A 12,469-nucleotide genomic window follows, 5' to 3' on the forward strand; every position below is an offset into this window, starting at 1 on the left:
AGTGACCATTTTGTTTTGTGACTAAGGCCTAAACGGAATTAGAAGGGATTGGTCATACTCCTGCTTCCAGTATCTGCCTCATTACGAGATCTTGGTCAAACAATGTTTTATTCCAATATTTGGCCTCACTTCCAAACAACTGCAAACATTAGGAGTGCATATAAGCAATGTTCACAAATGCTATTACTGATTCTGAACTGGTAAAACAGGTGAGTATTGCATTTAAAGGAAGGTATAAGTAAAATTGGCAACCTACTAAGTGCTTAGACTCTCACTCTTGCATGTGCAGGGTTCCAGTCTGGCAAAGGTCTGAGCCACGACCCAAATAGGGATTGCCCGACTGGTGCTCGTCTGCGGTTGGGAGTCTTTGGAGCATGAAAGAGGTTTGGGGGCATGAGTTGCTCCTTGAAATGTTCGCATTGCCCAGCAGGGGTAGGTGAAACCTTGGCACTTAATGCTTGTGTAGTTTCTGCTCACCTTGCCAGTTTTGATTGCTCTTTCACTTCCTTCCTTTTACCTGGGATGTTTCTGTTGAGCAGTAGGCAGTATGCTTGCCTTCAAAAAGGTGCAAGACTATTGCTCATGTCACTAATTCCCATTCTTGCACTTTAGCCATCTTATTATTAATTTGACACCATCTCTGCGTTGCACATGTTGCAGCATGGCACTCCACTTTTTGGGTGTATAAGAACACAGTGCCCTACTGGCCCTATGGCTAGGCAGGTGCAATGTAGCTGTCTATATGTTTTATTCTTCATTACAATTATAATTTGTATAATTAAAAAAAAGAAATGCACCGTAGGATTGCGCAAAAGAATGACCATTTAATGAAAGAAGTCACGGTCCATTTTTATTCTTATTCTTCATGAATGTCTAAAGTTAAAGAGAATTGCTGTTTCTTTGAGAATCTTTTGGCAGCCCTTCCTTTTATACAGTGGTCCTTCAAAAACAAGAATCTTGAGACTCCACTGCACTTAATCAATCTTTATCACTTATATCTCGAGGCTAACACATTGCCAGCCAATTACAATTTACATGTCTAACTCTTACATACCCTCACACCACCAGTTGATGTGCCCAAAACACGACAACTGCACCCTGGTGGTCATGACATGAGTACACTTCCAAAGTAGGATCAAAACAACAAAAAAACAACTCAGTTCCAACCACAAATCCTATATGATGTATCTCACTGTCCATGCGGGTAAGCCTTCCAACACCCCTAGTAGAGAAAGTAAGTTCAATGCAGTATAATAAATGTTTGTACCACACACTTCCCTGTCTGTCGTTCGCTCTGGGCTGTAAACAAGCTGTTGCTCTGAAGCGGCCTCAATGCAACGTGTGCTGCCCTGTAGCCAATCACTATTTTTGTACAAAAGCAACTTGTCATAATGAGCTCAGGAGAAGTAAAGCCAGTCATTCAGATGTTAATTGTGACATATATCTTAGAAAGAGCGATAGCTATACTAAGTATGGTTTGATGTAAACAACGTCGGACGGTACGTCTAGGAATAATACTCACATTCTGTTGAAAAACACATGCGCCCAAACCCACAGAAAATAATATAACATACCTGCATGGACTTAGAATCCTCACACTATGGGATGCCGTTCAAGTACATGATTTAGTTCAATTATGCAAATAAAACATTGCGGAGATCCCTAACGAACTCTTCGAAGCTATAGATAATACATTATTTTTTTATATGAAAACGGACATCATTGAAGACCCCTGAATATGTTTTCATGAAACTCCATTTTAGCCCCAGTTACCCCAGATCCATGGTGTGGGTTCAGATGCCTTTCTTTATCGCTCATTGGCGCCTAAGATTACCTGGTCTGACCTCTGGAAGGCCAAATGGCACTGGGCAGGTCGAAACGCACCGAAGAGATGTGAATCATGGCCGGCTCCTTCCAAGGGCCTTGATAGTCATTTCGCCCTTGGCATGTCACTGAAATCATGGCGCGCACTGTCCCGGAGGGGAAGGATCTTATCAGAGTGATTTACTTGTGTCAGGACTGGAAGTGGACAGTAAGCTATAACAGCTCCTCCGCCGAGGCTGGGCTAATTCAATTGTTGCCTCTTAAGTGATTGAAACCAGTGGGCATATCAGGGCCATCTCCAAGAAGATTTTACGAAGCGGACAGGCCACATTGTTTACGTTATGTATTTACTGCCTCTGTATGATGTGAAGGAGAAAGCGGCATAGATCATCCATTTAAGGGACAAAGGAAGAAGAGCAGCCTCGCTGGGACATGAATGAGAACTGACTTGTAGACAGGGGTTCAGACTTATGATCCTTGTCACTGCGGACCAGGATGTTGAAAGTCTGAGAGGCACTTTGGTTATGGACTGTGCAATAAAGAGAGCTGCTAAGTGCCTCACTGTAATGTCTATTTGTATTTATCCCACAGCCTTGTGTCTTTTTAAAAGTAAAAAAACATCACCCCAGCTTTTCACAGGTCAGCCCTTAAGGATTGCTCATAATAGATATCTTAGAAATATCCACAGACGAGGGGTGGATGTACAACCAAATGAACCGAATGATTTGTTAATTTATTGGTGGGTGGACCTGTGGGTGGAAAAATGAAGAAACAAGTGAATGGTGAACACATGAATGATTGAATCAATGGATGAATGAGCCAAAGTGTAATTGTGTCTATGATCCTTACACTTCATATTTAATTCTGTGAGGATGATAACTCATGTACTTGGCAGGCCAATACACTGTCAATGGATCAGATCTACCCAGAAGCCCTTGGGACACACCCCGGTTGCCACTAATTAGCTAGAACCTCGCTACCATAGGAAATTGCTTTTTTTTTGTTTTGCTAATAACTTTGATAAATTTGATGAATCCTGACAAAACGTTTTAAAAAACACGTTCATCCACCTTGGCTCCTCCCTGGAAAGATTTGTGAAGTGGGGGCCAAGAAAACACAGGGTCCAAAAACATAGTTTCAGGTCTTAACAGAATTACTTGAAATGTGGCAGAAAACTAGATCTATACTCATAAAGCGTGCTTTTTGTGATTTGGTATACGTCTGTTCAGTTGTTTTTATAGAACTAAGGCTCAACATTTTTAGATCTCTGAATAGGTGGATTGTGGGCAGTTAACTTTAAATAAATAGAATGATCTGATTGGCTGAGCAGGCTACTTTTCCCATTAGCCTCCCCACTCCCATGGGATCTCACCCTCTGATTGGTTGTCCGCTACCTGAAGAAAGTTATTGCAACCACCATTACAGGATTCAGATAAAGGTAAAAGAGTCAGGACACCGGTACCCTGTCCCCCTGACCCTTGTGTGTGTGTGGGGTTGGGTCCCTGTGGGAACCTCCTGGGGTCAAATTACAGAAAAAAAAATATTTTGGGGGTCTCTTTATCCATCGTGAGTCCCCAGAGCCAGTGCTTCCCTTAGACTCCTGCAAAATTCCTGCAGGACTCCTATGGAGCCAGGATGGCCCTCTGGACTCCTGCAGCATTGGGAAAACAATTTAAAAAGTGAGGTCAGTGTCTGTTGGGGTTGGGAGGGTTGGTCGCCTGGGAGGGGGTGCGTGCAGGGACCGACCACAGCCCAGATCCTGTGTCTAACCTCACACCATGCATGGCTAAAGGTCATGCACAGCCGGGGAGTGGCATAGTTAGGTATGGTAATAAAATCTTACATTATGTAAAAAAAGAAACTTGAAATTCAATGAAAATATGAAAGGCAAATGCGAGGGCATGGTTATGTGAAAATGTCAGATAAAACGAAACATTCTAAACTAAAAAAACACAGCTCAGGTAACTATAACTTGCTCCCTCATCATGCACTGCGTATGACCTCACATATTACAATACTCATGAAGTCCTACAACATCATTGGTAACATCACTGATGACAAATTAAATGCCATCTTTGATCACATCACTGTGCATGATGAGTGTGTGTGTGTGTGTGTGTGTGTGTGTGTGTGTGCGTGTGTGTATGTGTCTTTATGTGTTCAAATCACCACACATGTTGCCTATAAAGACAGGGATTTCGCTTTTTCTCTTGCTTGAGGGCTAAGTTCCTTACTAGCTTTGTTACTGCTGATTATTAAGAATGTTGTTTCCACAGCCATTCACAGTAATCTGATGATTTGTTATCATCAGTAAGCAGTGATGGCCCATCATTAAGGGTAAGGGGGCCCTCCCCACTACCTTTTGCAAGCATGATGAGTGTCCTTCTAGACACTGACCATGCCAGCATCAGGCAGCCAGTTTCTATACATGTGCAAAATGCACAGACATCTGACAGCCCGTGTTAAGCTTTGCTGGGCTCAAGATTTCACAGCTTTGAGGGTGTGGTGATTTCATCAACCCCACAAAGTATTTTGTGAACCTCAACCTTATGACAAAGGTGAGCATCACTAAAAGGCTCAGACCTGGGCACGTTAGGTTTAAGCCTGAAGCCCACAGGGCTGACTGTCTATCACAATGCCTATTCCCAGAGTGGGGGTGAGGTGAGTAACTATCACTTAACCCAATTAACTCTGTGGGGATGTGGGGAGTGTCCCTCTCTCATTAGCTGACCCATGAAAAGGGTAGTCAATGAGAGGAGGTATCTGGATCTTCCAATTTTCCCTTCTCTTTCCATAGGGTCCACCTCCTTCCAGTGCCTTCTGCTTTCCTGCCACCCGCTGGACCTGCTGTCACAACAGTGGCCTGGTAAGCAGTTTTTTAAATGTTTAATTGTGTGCATGCATTTACTAATGTATGTACACATACATGCTGTGAATTTTCATATATGTGTTTGTGCTTCTCAATGGTGGATATATGTGTGGGCACTTGTAAATGGTTGGTGTGCATGTGGATGAGTGGATGTGTGTGGTTTTGTGGAAGAGAGTGTGCGTATGTGTGCCTGCACCACCACTCCTGCATATTACAGGCCATTACTGCGAATAAGAGAAAGTGATGGCTTCCTCCAGAAACAAAATGAGAAGTGCGTGATGGTTCAAAATGGCCTTTTCTTCCCTTGTAGTATCCCTTAAAGCTAAGATTCTAAGGGGTAATTCATTTTGTATTCATTAACTTAAGTATTTATATAGTGCAGACCTAGCTGTAAGAGCAATGGAACACTTTACCTAATACAAGGGTTTGGGAGGAGAACGGGGGAACCTAAGATCAGAATAGACCAGAAACACAGCACACAATCTGAAGAAACATATGATTAGACTGGAAAACATTTTCTGAAGAAATGAGTTTTTGGGGGGCTTTCTGAACAATTGGAGGTTTGTGGTTTATTAGGACAGCGTCCCAGTACGACCATGTACATCTTCGAACGTGGACTTACTACACCCTCAAGGTCAAGATGATCACTTTGGTAGCATTTCTAGAGATTTCTGTCTATCTCTGCAGTATGTCTACAGCATGCTGAAATTCTTAAGCAGTTATGAGCAAGTGAATGAAACCTGATAACGCCCTCCATGTAAATATTCATTCATCACTGATTATAGAGGTGCCCACCTATTAAAACGTGTACAACCATTGTAATGTTTAGAAATAGATCATTTATTTGCTACATTTCTGTATCCCTCTTGTTATGTAGAGTGCTCCACTGCCCTTGAGGGACTGGTTTGCTCTAAAAAGACAACCCATTATAAATAGAATATAATAAAAACTCTCTGGTAGATCATTGAAACATTTGTTTTGCAGTGTAGTTGTATAACGAACACAAGAGTCACTCACTGATTTCAGGCTTCTGCACAGTGTTTCAAGCATTAGCTGTTCATTTACTAAGAGAGTAATCCTTGCGGATATCACTTTAGCTATAACATAATTTAAATGATTTATGCTGATTGTTTTATAAATTTGTATTAGATAACAAATCAATATTTGCCGTATTATGATTCTGGTCCATTAAAATACTTAAGAAATGGAAATTGTGGATGGAATCTAATTTCTGGTGTTGTTAAATGATCCATTTTAATTTTATGGGATAGGGATGCAAGTTTATTCTTTTCGCAAAAGATGAAGTCATCCAAATGCAGTTTGATAAAAAATACTTTGGACTGTCAGGCTGGTTGCGATGCTCATTACTCAACACTTATCTGCTCCGATGTTATCCTTGCTAGACTCTTTTAAAATTACATGATGCCAATGTCATGTCACTTTCGTTTAGGAAGATGAAAAGATGCTGGGCATTCGAGCAGTGATGTATTCAGCTTTGAACTGGCTTCATTGCTGCTCAGGCAGCTGGAAACAAGGTGGTTGTCTTGTTCGTCTGAATGTGGTCCATGAAAAATGTTGATTGACTGTTTGAAATCCCTTTTGATCCAGGTGTTCCTTCATAGTTTTGAACATCTTTAATAATTAGGGACCTGATGTATGAAGTGCTATTGCAAACCCCGCAGTTTGTAAAAGCACAGGTCATGCAACCACAAAGGAACAAGTTGCCACGTACTAAAAGTACTTTGTGAGTCAGAAAAGTCCTTCAAACTCACAGAGTACCCTTTGTGGCTCATTCCGAAGAGCGAAGAGGAGAGGGAGTCAAATGGACACCACTCAGCACCATTTGAGTTGAAGTGATATGTATCAATGCCTTCTGATTGCAATTACAGTTGCAAGGCAGTGAGCAATACTCGATATGGGATGGTAACTATTATGCGAAGTGAAAGCTGCCCACCAGGGCACCTTCTAGGCACAGCTTCCACCTTCTGAATGGTGGAAGGGAAATCGGGGGAGCAGGCAGTGGTCTCGATGACTACTGCATGTTTCCCTTAAATAATTCCCTGCATGCAGAGTTTTTAAAAATAATCGTCTCTTTAGGAGACAGACAGAGCTTCAATAGAAATGGTGACATGCAAGGAATACAAAAGAAGGGATGAAGATCTGATCTCTCTCCATTCCTGCATTTGCAGATGCTTGCAGTGGATAAAAGAAATGTGTACCACATCATCATACATGGAAACGAGGGTGAGAGTTTTGGGTCCTCTTGCAAATATGCATTTTGTGCTGAGACTGATTACTACTAAGTCTGCATACCAATATGAAGGGCAGGTTGCAAATCAGTCAGTATGCAAGAAACGCAGACTTGTTTGTGATCTACCCTTTGTACATCAGGTTTTCAATTACAAACCATAGAGAAGAGCATTGTGTTTTTGCATTAATGTGGATGGCTGCCAGATGGCAACCACTGGCAAGTAACTAAACCAGTTGGGCACAAAATACTAGTGTTGTACAAACGTATCTCCAGTGCATCCTCAGGAGTACACCTATTACAGTGACAGGCTGGCAAGTGACCTCTGCTTACATCTTACTCCTGTGCACGGGAGCATACTGATCCCGCCAGTTCTGACATCTAGCTCACTCAGCCACTTTCTAGACAATTTATTGGGTAGTCTTAAATGTTGTACAGCCCCACTGCCTCCACTTGTTCTGAAATTCAGCACAGACGGTGGAGCCAGGAGAAATAATCATCAGGAAAACAGGTTGCATGGGTCCTATCTCATGCATCTTGGTTCTACTTATAATAGCTGTTCGTGTACAGCGTGTGCCATCACTGTAAACATGTGACACGTTTGTTACCTAAAGGGCAGTAAACCCATCAGCTACTGTGTGACGACGCATAAGATATAGCTAGTATACTTGTCACTAAAAAATAAGACCTATAGAAAGTATACATGCAAATGCTCCTACGGAAATCTATAGTGTGCCTGCTTGACAGCTACTCGGCCTTGAATGGTAGACAATGTCACCCACATTTGATACCTATAACATAATAAAGAGAGGACTGTTTTAACACTTAACCTAAAGGCATTAGTGAAAACCTACTCCCCATCATGCCTTCCAGAAAAAACACTCCATGTATATGTATGTATGACCCATACTTTTTTATCTTCTGATCAATAGCAACGATGCAAGTCAAACCTTCATAAAAACAGTTTTGTTAACGGAGTCAAGAGTAACAACTGCTATAGTTTTCATTTGATCCTTTAACTGGAGAGGTATGCTGGGATATGTTATGCATATTTTTCCTTGGCATCATGCTGAGAGCTGCTTCCTCCACTCCATGCACAATGATTTATCTAATCATTACAGCCAAAATGGTGTTTTGAGAGTTTTCATTTAAGAAGTAGGCTGAAGAAATAAAGGTACTGATAAATTAGACCGGCACAGGGCCCTAGTCTTTAGAAATATTCAAATTTGAGCATATTAGACATAAGCCGATATTTTGCATAAATGTGTGCACTTTATGGAGATCTATGGTAGTCATAGATTTCAAAGTACTCCACGTTGAGAAAGCCCAAACCTATACACCCTGGAAATGTGAAGGAGCATCCTTTTTTCCAGGAAAAAGTGATATCTGACGGTGCAATGGAGATCACGAATCATACTAGGTTGGGATGAGCCATTCACCACAGAAGATCGATTCTGCAATCATAGATTTAGACTTAAGGCCAAAGTTAGGGCTCCTAGAGCAGAGCAAGCGTTAGCTAGGAGGGTAGTGTAACCCAAAAGCAATGCATGCGTTAATCAACCTTCCTAGTAGTTTCCACATCAATTTTCACTTTTTAGTATAGACTAAATAAAATTAAAGACTAAAGTATTCAAATTTGGTATAAAACACACCCGAGCACCGCCATATATTCTTGGTGTTTAGACAAAGGGATTTTTTAATCTGAAAAATATTTTGCAAGTGGAGCAAAAAAGAGAGCGTAGGCATTTGCAATGTAACCCTAATTATGAACACAAACATTTTTAACATCAGAAAGTAAGCTGCTGTAGGGTTGGGTTTATGATTATGAGGATAATCAGCACTCAAACATTTCTTATTTTTTGTGAAACGACCCTCATATTTTTACATTACATTATCATCTATTTACAGTGGCACAGCATGAGTAATGCAGTATAAAAGTCCTTATCATTTTCCATTTTCCTTACCCTCTCTGTTTTAGGCACAGGAAGACCTGGTTATTATCAGTGTTGCGAGAGGGACAGATAAATGTCTAAATAAAACGAATACACGCTTCCCTGTTTGTTGATATGTCAGGGGCCAATAGCTGCGTGTTCTTTGATATAAAACACTCCCAATATATTATCTATGAAATATGACCTGATATGCTAGTGGTATTATGCACAGGTTGTGAAAGACTAGGTTAATGTTTCAACATTCCTGTCAGTGAATTCAAGCTTCTGAAATGTTAACAATGCTCGTCTTTTTAATGGCTTACCTTTATTGGAAAAATGTATACCTTTGATAAATACCTTTAATAAATATAAATGATCAATCAGCCATGTGCAAGAAGACAAATCAACTGGATGATGGCTTTGAGCCACTTGCATATTGAAAATCCCCCAAAAAACTAAACCCCAATTTCAGCAGTTGGGTTTGCTAAATATGGAAGTAACCTTATTACAAATAAAGCATATTTTTTAGTGTAGTTGAGCATCATTACGAACATACAAAATTTAGATAGATTGGACATCAAGGTTGAACTGGACACATCGAATTTAGGCTCAGCTTTAGTGAACATTAGTTGAAGCTGAACAATTTAATTTTAGATCCATCTATCTATCTATCTATCTGTCTATCTATCTATCTATCTATCTGTCTATCTATCTATCTATCTATCTATCTATCTATCTATCTATCTATCTATCTATCTATCTATCTATCTAATAGGATTTCTTTGCAGGTGTTGCTGAAAGCATTAAGGCATTAATTGGGAACTCTATTTACAGTGTCTGTATTGGTGAACCGTATTTTTCATTCCATTGTCAATACCTATATTTCTGTAAGTGGCATTACAGTATCACCGCTGGTGCTGTGCCACTTGTGTGATGTTGTCCATGATCACTCTACCCTGTATAACAAAAGATGCACATACTGTGTTAAGGTTGGTGATAGTCAATGTTAACATTTTATATTTTGTGTGTGGAACTGCGACATTGATTGGAAGAAGTAGGCATTGGCCGAAAGTTTCACAACTTAGAAAGTTGGACAATGATTCTTCAGAAATTATTGTAAAATGCCTTGTTAATCACCAACGTGCTTGGGTTTGGCTTGGTGCATACCCTGTTGAAGATTTTATGTTGAGAAGGACAGGGAATCCCAGCTGATCTTCCTGTAACACTAATACACTTTTATTCCATGCTTTAACACCACCTGTATGTTTCTCCCCACCCTTGCCATATCTTAGGTCAAGGCCTGCAGTGGCCAATGCACGCCAGATTCTATGTGATCTTCGCAAGTAGTCTTAGAATAGCTCTAATAACATGGTTAGCTGGGTGTAATCCTGATTTAACCAGACAAGAAACCACCTCGAGAGAGTTAACAATACAGATAGTTTCAATACAATAAGAATGGAAAATCCACCAGGGACTAAAATTGCTGATTGTTATCAAACCAAAGGACCTAACCCAGTAGGACCCATAGCAAAATCCATGGCTGTAAGGGTTCATAAGACATGTGTAAGTCAGATATACATTATAGGCCATGGAGAACATTCCAGCACACATATGTTCTGTCTCTGCTTCCCTGTTGATTTAATATTAGAATATAATTGACAGAAATACCGTTTGGCATGAATATTATGTCCTAAATATCGTTTAATAAAGATTGTTCCATGGGGTGTCGATTTTTTATTATTAACTCGAATGGAGCATTGTTTTTGTAAGCTATATTTAGGGCACAAGATGTATGTCAGAAAGTATTCTGGCAATTATATTCTGTAACCATGGGGCATTTTGAAAAGCAAAGACTATGAAATTTCAACTTGTGATGTATAATTCTGTAATGGGTGTACCTATTGGGTTACACTCACTGCAGAAATGTTCACCGTAGGTGAGCAAATTGCAATAACTGGACATTTCTATTTAAATAATCTTTCATGATTTTATTTTTGTTTTTAATTTTAATACTCATCCAATCCCGGTGCTTTGAGGTGGGAAGTTTGTCTATTAGCTGTCCTACTTCTTCCTCTGTAATGCCTTCCTCCAACAGTTGAGTCAATAAGAATTTAAGTATCCGTAACTCAGAAAGAAAGTGGTCTGATGCTAAGTTAGTGGACCCACATTTTACAGACTATACATTTTTATAAAACAAGTAGAAGAGACAAAGAATGTCCAGCGGATGTCTCACTATCGAGCCCTGCCTGCCTTGTACTGCTGCTGCCACTAGGGTGGTAGTCTAGAAGGTGGGCTGTTTTTTTCCCCACATAAATAATATCTGTTTTAGTCAAAATTTAGATTTTTCAGTCTTTGAAGCATATAACTTGTTGAGGTTGAATTTTGCTTTACAAAGCAGAGCCAGGGTTTCACGTACTGGCCTTGTGTTATATTGCACTCTAAGAAGTGTTACTTCCTGCTTTAAAGCCTTCTGGACAGAATGTGCCTGTCTGTTAAATTTTTCAAATTACATGTGAGCTACCCTCATTTACAGGCCTTAACTGCTTCCGATAGAACCTGGGGTGATGGTACTGAGTGTGTGTTCTCCTTTAAATATGCCCACCGAGATACCTGCAGTTTCTCTTTATCCTGAGGGTGTTTATATTGCGATATAATGAGACACCAATGTCTGGAGTGCTAATAAGTCTACAGCAATGCTAATCTGTATTGTGTCATGATCTGAGGTGCAGTTTGGTATGATGTTCGAGTCAGTGACAAGGGGCAACAAGGAATATGGTACCAAGAAATAATCTATATGAGTGTGTGCATCATACATGCAAAAGGTGAAGGTATACGTTCATGCAGTTGGATGGAGAAACCTCTATGGATCCAGTAATGAATGATCAGTCATTAAGTCACTCGAGATGTGTCTCTCTGCGGGTCTATGTAGTGAGTGGTGGTCCCATTTATGCATTAATGGGTCCAAGGCTATGTTACAGACCCCGGCAATCAACACTTTGGCCCATCAAAGGAGAGTAATAACCTCAGGAGTGCTCTGAAAACAGACTCTTATCCCTGACTGACGGCAAAGATGGACCTCAAAATAAACATATGATGCTGTATGGTGCCTCTTATAAGCACAAAATATCCATCTTCATCTGACCACATTTCACTAACCCCTAGAGGAGGTCCCTCCTGGATTAAGATGGCATTTATGATATGCCCTAGATGCAGCTGCTTAATTGGCTTGCCGGGAATGTTTGCAGGCATGGTATTCCTTCCTACCTAATCTCACCTAATTTCTCACTGCCAGTTTGGTTGTAGTACAAATCCTTGTTCAGTGCAATGTCCATTCTGATCTTGTGACAAAACAACGGTATTGTTTAACTTTTTACAAAATGAGTAAGTCCATTAACATTGAGTCAAATAACCACTAGATCACAGCCTGCATAATAGAGAAATAAGAGCAAGTGAAGAGAAACGGGAAATTTGCAGTGATATTGACTGATATAAAGTTCCATTAAAAGGTGCAGGGCAGGTTCAGCCTAACCTGTGCTTAAGACAGAGTAAAGAGGTATCTGTGTGGTGCACATGTGTATATCATCAGAGTCCAGTCAC

The 12,469-nt window shown here is 40.4% G+C and overlaps 1 protein-coding gene across 3 annotated transcripts in view; it reads right to left on the minus strand.

Annotated features, from left to right (window-relative positions):
• Positions 1-12,469, minus strand: part of TBX20 (T-box transcription factor 20) — a 95,305-nt gene that overhangs the window by 10,754 nt on the left and 72,082 nt on the right. The window lies entirely within an intron of this gene.

Source organism: Pleurodeles waltl, chromosome 2_1, assembly GCF_031143425.1.
Source record: "Pleurodeles waltl isolate 20211129_DDA chromosome 2_1, aPleWal1.hap1.20221129, whole genome shotgun sequence".
Classification (NCBI taxonomy): domain Eukaryota; kingdom Metazoa; phylum Chordata; class Amphibia; order Caudata; family Salamandridae; genus Pleurodeles; species Pleurodeles waltl.